Source organism: Mastomys coucha, unplaced genomic scaffold (assembly GCF_008632895.1).
Source record: "Mastomys coucha isolate ucsf_1 unplaced genomic scaffold, UCSF_Mcou_1 pScaffold21, whole genome shotgun sequence".
Lineage (NCBI taxonomy): Eukaryota > Metazoa > Chordata > Mammalia > Rodentia > Muridae > Mastomys > Mastomys coucha.
The window spans coordinates 64,914,509-64,923,499 of NW_022196904.1; positions in this window are offsets into that span (position 1 = coordinate 64,914,509).

The following is an 8,991-nucleotide window of genomic DNA, read 5'->3' on the forward strand; positions in this document are numbered from 1 at the left end:
TAAAAAAAAAAAAAAGAAAAGAAAAGTTAAAAACCCCTCCCTCAAAGAACGTGATATATGTATTTACCTCAAGGAGAACAAAACATAGGAAGACAATAGTGGAAACGAAGCCTAATCTGGTGACCCAAACAGCCTTCAAACAAAATGAAAGTGACTAGACTAAGGAAGGGGAGGATAATGGAAGCAGGAAATGAATTCAAGATTTACATTCCTGGATCTGAATTGGGCTACTTTAATATACCAAACGACTTCAAAGACAACAGAAGAGTAAGGAGCACACAAAGGAACATATTCACAGGGCTGTAGAGAGAGTTTAGCATTAAGAGAACTCACTGCTCTTCCAGATGACACACCCGTCTGGTTCCCATCATCTATACTTAGTCAACTTACTATTCCCCGTAACTCTAGGGGATCTGATGCCTTCTTCTGATTTCCACAGGCACCTGCACAACATGAGGCACACACACACACACACACACACACACACACACACACACACACACACAAGGAAGGGCCATGTTTACCTGCCAAAGCACAATTGCCCTTAGGAGAACATATTTCTATTTCTTCCTAGTATCCCCCAAGGGTCTTGGAGTCCCTGTTAGGTGTCATGTGAAAGTAGAGTTGCGTGTTTATTGATATTATTTTAAGTACTCATATCTCAAGTGGATGCCCAGGCAGAACAGGAGTACTATATAAAATAAGACCCTGTGATTGACTAGTAGGTGACACCTCACCTTATAATAGAGGAAAATCCAGAAAGTTGCCTCTGTTTCTACAGAGAGTATGCAGGCAGTCTGTTTTAGACATAGGCTGGAGTCAACACAAAGCCATTTGACTTACCTTTGGACACATACATCACTACCACCTTCTCTCTAGCAAGAGTGGGCTATATTCTCTAATAACTACCGTTGGGAATTCGGGGAAACAACAGTGCCACATCCATAATCCACTGGTTCACAATCTGTGGGTCAAGACTCCTTTGGGGGTAGAAAAAGCCTCTCACAGGGGCTACCTAAGACTTTCTTCATATCAGATTTTTACATTAGGTTTCATAACTGTAGCAAAATTACAGTTATGAAGTAGTAATGAAAATAATTTTATGGCTGAGGTCACAACATGAAGAACTATATTAAAGGGGCTTAGCATTAAGAAGGTTGAGAACCACTGCCAGAGTCCATCATATATCAATAAAAACAGTTCCTACCTACTACATTAAGGTTCTTCCCTCTCATAAACATCCATAAGAGGGCATTTGCTTTAAAACCAGACAGTTCTCAGTTCCAGCTTCAACTCTGTTGCTTTCCAATTGTTTGACCATTAGCAAGCTGTTTAACCTTCTGGGCCTTAGTTTTCTTCTCTTTAAAATGATCATAAAAACTATATGTCATAGGGATTACTGTAAAAAATAAATGTAACACCAAGAAAGTAATGCAGACACATCATAGGTATTCAGTGAATCGTCACAACAGTTATTATCCATGAAAGGAATAAGATGCCACACTACTTAGCAGTCCATTGCTCCGTTCTTAACATCTGGCACTAGGCATTCAGCATACCCAAGAACAATGCCACTGTCTGCTGGCCATGGTCATGTTGCATCTTTTCATGGCTCAGTGACTTAACGTTTAGAAGATGGAACTTTCACAGTGAGAGCAAGTTGAAAACTAAGTAAAGCTCCTGAGAGCACTTAGGCACAAACCAACTTAGATGCAGGTGTATTTCTCAGCTCTGCCTGCCAGCTGGATGGCTTTTGCATTCTGCCCAAGCAAAGCTATTCTGTCCCAGAGGTTTTTGCAAATTCACCAGAGCTGAATGCATGTCAGAAACTCAGGGAGAGATTAGCTTTGAAAAGCTGACATTTTGGTACATATCAAAAAAGCCCAGAGCAAATGGGGGTCTAAGAAACACTTTGAAGGCCTTCATAGGGTCAGTGAGAGCTGTCACCAGACGCAGCCTTGCAAGTAGCAGGGGAAGTCCAGAAGGTCATTCAGGTCATCTTGATACCAGCAAGTCTGCAGGCCCTTGGATACACCCGGATGATTGAATTTTTTTAAAATTCTTCTCTGTAGTCTTCTATCAGATAGTTCAATATAGCCTAATTTAATCCATTCCTACTGATATGTCAAAATCTAATCTTTTCCTGGGAGCTCCCCCTGATAAAGGGGACTTTCTTCTTGCTCTCAGGTATGGCTTCTTCTCATTGAGCAGCCCAAAGGTGGCAGGCACTGTAACAGATTTTACACCAAGATTTCAGTTCTTCCTAACATTTGATCATCTGTGGAATAGATAGTAACTGACTTTCTAAGAGGTGTCAGTCACAGGGTACCTTTTTATTATGAGCCCCTCAAGTTACAAAGAAGGAGACATGACTTATATCAAGTCCTTTAAGGGGTGTAGAGAGAATTCAGAGCCTGTAAGAAAGTACCCAGTTTCTGAATTGTTTCCAGGAAATTGTGCTTCCTGGGAATTTGAGGGAGAGGACTGATTGTGGTGGTGTGAGCAGTATTGATGGTTTCTGTTGAGTGCCAATTTGATGGGATTTAGAATCACCATGGAAACAAATCTCTGGACAGTCTTGGGGGTAGGAGGAGTTACTAGATTGGGTAAATTGAGGTGTGAAGGCCCTGCCTAAATGTGGGCAACACCATTCCATGGACTGGGGTCCCAGACTGAACAAGAAGGAGAAAACAAGCTGCTTGCTAGTATTTCATCTCTCCAGTTTCTCAGTACAAATACAAGGTAACCAGCTAATCTATGCTTCTGCCACCACACCCTCCCTAGTATTGTGGATTATATTCTCAAGCCATGAGCCAAAGAAAACCCTTCCTGCCTTAAGTTGCTTTTGTTGGTTATTTTGTAGCAGTAAGACAAGTAACTGATACAGGGACCTAATACCCTGTATTTAATAGAAGGAACCGAGTCAAAGTCTGGTGGTCTAGGGGTCACCCTTGGCTAATTACTACAGTTCTTAATGTTGGGGATGTCATTGAGTTTATGTCCTCTTATATTTTTATCACCCTAGCAAAGTATTAAATGTTTTCTTAAACTGCCTGTTGGTGTTTCTGTGAGAAATAAAGGCCATGAAGTAGAAATATGGATAAAAATAACAGTATGTCACACTAATGAGGGTACATCCTGTATAGACCCACAGGGACTTAGATACAAGTCAAGGGAATAAGAAGCAAAGATATTGTTTTCTTTCAGGAGAATTGTAGGGAGCTATGACTGTATGAGAGGCAGTTCTGAAAGTACCCTGTTTTAATGTTTTTAAAAATCATACATAAGAGAAATGACTTTGAAAATGACAGATGTACTCTTTCATTGTGTGTAGTTTCAGCACCCCATCTGCTGCCTGTGCTGAGGTCCAGGGAAACAGTGAAGGCCGAGGTCAGTGAATATACTAAGCTTCCAAAGAACCTCAGATCTCCAGCAGGCTGCTGTTCTCCTTGGAAATATCATTGGTGGATTCCTCAGATCTGCTCAGATGATGGTCATGTCAAGGAATTCACTACTTTGTAAAACTGTGATGCTAGAAGTCACATTTGTCACAACCTGCTCACCTGTGGCTTTCACTCAGTGGCCTGCAATAACACCAAGGGAACATATGACTATTTTCTTGCTATCTTCAAGCTTGTAATTTTTCATGGAAATGTACCAGTATTTAATTCCATTATATAGTTATTCAATCTTAAAGTTACTGTCCTAGGATAGAATAAATACAATAAAGTGCAATAAGTAATAACTTTTTTCTCTGATGTATATTAATTTTTACTTACCAGGTTTCAATATATGGTCCCAATTCAGTGCCTTTAACTATTCATAGGCAACTTTATTTTCATATTTTATTTGGCTTTAAAATACAAAATAGGGAGGGTGGAGTGATGGCCCTGAAGTTAAGAATATTTCCTGTTTTTCTGAAGGACCTGAGTACAGTTGCCAGCACCCATGTTTGGTAGATTACAAATTTGTGTCAGCCAATTCCACGAGATATAACACCTTCTTCTGGCCTTCAAGGACCCCTGTACAATGTGGCATATATTCCCACAGATTCATATACAGGTATATAAATGAAAATAAATCTTTAAATGTATAAAATAGAGATGAGGAGGGGGCTCACTTGCTGCATATCACCCTCAGACAAATCAAGGTATGATGGTGAGCATCTACAATATCAGTGACGAGGGGGAGAAGACAGGAATGTCCGTGAAGCTCACAGCCTAATGGTCTCCAGACTCAGAGAAAGGTCTGTCCTAAAAAACAAACAAACACAAACAAAACAAAACAAAACAAAACACAAAATCCTAAGGTGAAGAGTAAAGCATTATCAATTTTTGGCCTTCACGGGCATGTGCATAAACCTCCAACTAACGCCTATACACCTGCATAAGTGTGTACATACATATATAAAACACAAAGTAACTTAAATTCACTTTAAAATAGGGTCCTTCATAATACCCATATGAATATTATCCACCACAATATCTACCATGCTCCCTTCCAAGACCATCTATGAAGTAGTCTCTGTAAACAGATTGATCTAACAATTGGTGAGTTTTCTTTTTTCTTTTTTAACTTTTATTGCATTATGATGAGAAAAGTTACATGATTTCAATTTATCTGAATTTGTTAACATTTAAAAACAATTTGAGTAAATAAGATTAAATCAATTCTTGCTTCTCTTTTGTACCCCAACTCTTCCCAGAGACCCCCCTTCAATACCTACAATATTTTTGTCATATTCCTTAAAATTTATAAAATATTATAACAATAAAAATAAGTATTATGAGTTTTCTACTAGTAATTTTGTTGAAAACTACAAGTTTTCCATTCATAAGTTTTCTACTTGTTGTTGTAACAACACAGATGCACACAAATTCTGTTTGCTGTCTGTGGACAATGAGACATAGTATTCTGTGAAAGAAGAAAAGGAGGCAATGTAGAGTGGTACAGTCTTGGGAAACTGAGGCAGCCACCAGCATCTAAGACAGTGACTTCCCTGCTCTGCGGCATTGTTGCCTGTCATCATGAAAGCTTCCCTGGCTTCTAAATAGATTTTCCATGAGAAATCAAAACCCCAGATTCATATGCATACATATATATATATATGCATGTATATGTATATGTATGTCAACTGTTGTCTTTTAAACACTAACAACTAAATCAACTTTCTTAAGAAGAGTACTAGCCAGTGGGATTTCAATTTGAAACCTCTCTTACCATCATCAGTCAGCTTCTTTTTGGTTTTCATGTAGATTATACGACAGCTACTGTTCTAGAACTGTACTTATATGGGTGCACAGTATTTAATTGTATAGCTGTACCTTTTTCCAGGTCTTTATTGTTGATTCAGAACAGAGGATCTGACACCATGTTTTTAGCCTGGTATGTACATTCATGTGCATCAAGCCCTTTTCTTCAGACCTATTCATAAATAAATACAAAGTTAAAAAAAAATCTTTAAAAATACTAAACAATCCCCCAAACATTTAAGTACAAAAATTACATTTCTTGAATATATTTCAACATTCAATCTTTTTATTAATTTTAAAACAATTTTCATAACAATTTTCTTGCCATACTTCTCCCAGAATCATTTGTTGCTTTACTTACCACTTACAGTAAAAATTCGTTTAAAGTAGCTATATAGAAACATGCCCATATGCTGGAGCATTTTAGTTCACAGCTATTAGCATAGTCTACTTTTGCTTTCCCAGGTGTCCCACTGGGAAAATATGCTGCATGGATACCAATTACCAAAAGACTATGAAACATAGAACCACCATTTGCATTTCATAATAGTCTACTCTACTCTTTTATACCTATTTGACCTCTTTGAGCATATTCTACATGTAAAACTCTATACTCTAATGTTATAGTTAATGCTATAACTTGAATATCATGTGATATTATTTGCAATATCTTATAGATATATGAGTGGCTACTTTTTGTATTCTTATTTGATGAAAAAAACACCTTGAATTTTAAAAATTTGGTTATTTCCTACTATCAATATTATAAATCTCATTGAAATACATGTCTTTAGGCAAAAGACCCCTGCCTTCATTTCCATTAATAGAATTTCAGAATTAGAATTTCCAAAGGAAGGCTTACAAATCTTCTCAAGACTCTCGAATTGCAATTCAACTTCTTGTCCTAGAGGCTAGAAATGCCTAATAGTCTCTCCGGCTGTGCTGAGTGTGTTCCTGGAAGCACCCACCCTCCAAAATTGAATATTGTCTATTTTTTAAAGTTCTATTAACTTGTTAGGTCCAACAAGTGAGGTTGATAATTGTTTAAATGTTTATTATGATATATCTAAGCTTTACACTGCATTTTGACCCTTCCCCTTTATTTTGTATGAAATTCTGCTTTTTCTAGTTTTTGAAATGAATTACTTAAGTATTAAGAATATAAGAGCCAGAAGACTGGCAAATCTGCTGTGAGAGTGTGTCTCTTAGAAATAACAGGAAACTTTATACATAATATAGCAACAATATGGCTACCTGAGTAAAACCTGAACAAGGACTTCTACTAGCTTCACTATCACATCCATATATATACACACATATGATAAATAAATAAATATATATATTTATCTCACATACAACAAATGCATATGGCATATGTATATGATATGTGTTGTATGCAGACATGATTTTGGGTATGCATACACATGTGTATGCACATGGCTGTAGATGCCAGAGACTGACATTGGGAATGGTCTTTATTTGCTCTTAGTCATATTTTTCAATACAAGGTCTGTCATTGAACCTGGGGCTTGTTGATTCAGCTACATTGGCTCACCAAAGAGCTCTAGGAATTTGTCCTTGCTAATGTGGAAGCAGGAGGTCTCAAGGGGGCCCCCCTCCTCCTTAAGAACTACAGGAAGCTAAGGAAAGCTGAGTGTGAGACAAAGGGTCTTCCCCAGGGGACAACACACTTAGCCAATTTCTCCCTTTTAGCTTAAGAAACAAAATTCTTCTCATTCCTGTTTCTCAATTTGAATGTTATTTGCCTCTTTCTCTTACTATTTCTCATGCTTTTTTTAACACCAAACTCACTGCTCTGTAAGGTCATGTGATGTATGACTGGCATTTAACAGGAAGTTGCCACTTATGTTCTGCTTTGTTCTCTTTAGGAAACTCTATTGCAGCTATTGGTTGTGTATTTAATAGGGTGCCTCAGTTCCAAGGCAGTCATGAAAAGGTACAATTGAAAACATAAATAATGAAGAATAAATTGTTTCTTCTGACTTCATTTTTCAGATGGAGAAATGCTAATTGTTGCTTAGGCATGAAGTTTTATTCAAAAAATTTTGATTTATAGATATTGGGGCTATGCAAGAAATCAACTGAAGTGTTGAATTATTAAATGCTGCTGTTTTCCAAATACCTATGTGCTGTATCTGACATCTGTAAAATGAATTCTAACCCAAAGCAGTTCTTTGAGTTGTTAACCAGAACTCAGTGACACAGACCAGCATAACTTTGCAATGCAAAAGAAAATGCCAGGCAAATTCCCTCCTGCAACTACAGACTATTTATCACAGTTTGTTGGAGTGGTGAAGTACATAATTTTTTGATCCAGCTGACACATTCAATTATCTTTAAAAGTTTCTATCATGGTGCTTTTTTCAGCTATTTATTGGGTACAAAAATGTAATCCATAATTATAGGTATTTCATGTGCCCTGTATCAAATACTGAACAATCTCGTTCCCCAGGCTTTCTGTCTACTAGAGAAACTGAGAAAAGAAAATAAATGCTTAGCAATCAAGACTTGCAAAGTGGCCATGAGGGGCCGTCAAGACACTGACAGCTGAAAACAAGGAGAAGAAATATGTGCAACATAGCCTGGGGTCTAGGCTTGCAGAGGAAATGATTTGGTGCGTAATCATGGATTTGCAGATGTCTGGGGCTGACGGAAGCTTTGTGAGCATTAATTTGGTGCTTCTACCAGATAGCTTTTAGCTATAACAAGGAGAATTCTCCCAAACTGTATCCATACCTTGAAGATACAAGGTTATCGGAAAGGAGATGCCTGGTTTAGTATTTCCTTGGTTACTAATGGGTTTTAGCCAAGTAATTGTGGACTCCTTCCTGAATATATAAAAGATCACAAATATTGTCTGAATTCATGTGATGTTAATGAGATACTATGTATGGTTAAAAATATATGATACTCATTTATATTCCTTCTTTACCCCTTCCACTAAGAGATGTGGAAAGACAAATTGTCAACTGTTAACTAGTTGAGATATTTATCAATATTTACCAGTCTTAAAATGGGTAATTTCTTTACATTCTCTCTCATTCTCTCTTCTCTCTCCCTCTCCCTATGTATAATATATAATCTCACATATATGCTTCCTTATCTACATATATGTGTTTATGTATTCTATGTATTATATATATATAACTCTATATACAATAAACACATATAGTAAATGCATGTGACATGAGGTTGGGTATTCTTACACAAGTTTGCACTTGGGTGTAGAGGCCAGAAATCGATATTGGTAGTGGTCCTTAACTGCTCTTGGCTTTATTTGTTCAATATTAGGTCTCTCATTGAACCTAAGGATTATTGATTCAGCTGTAGTGGCTGGCCAATGAGCTCTAGGAATTGGTCTGTCTCTTCTCCTTCCTCACCATCATGGGAGTTACAGATGCAGACTATAAAGCCTGGCATGTATGTGGTGATGTGGATCTGAACTCAAATCCTCATGCTTGCCTGGCAGGCACTTTACAAAACAAGCCATCTAAACAGCCCTTATTTATTAACCGAATAGAGATGTTCAAGAAAGGTAAGATAAGTTTTCTGTTGATTATGGTTTTGGCTTTGATGGTGGCCATTAATACATTGTTCAGGACCCTTCTCCTTATATGCCTTCAGAGGAGTGAGAAATGGCAAGAATATTGTACTTCTGACGATGTCTGACAATTATCTTCTTTTCTTTTTACCTGATAGCTTGCTCACAGCCTCCACA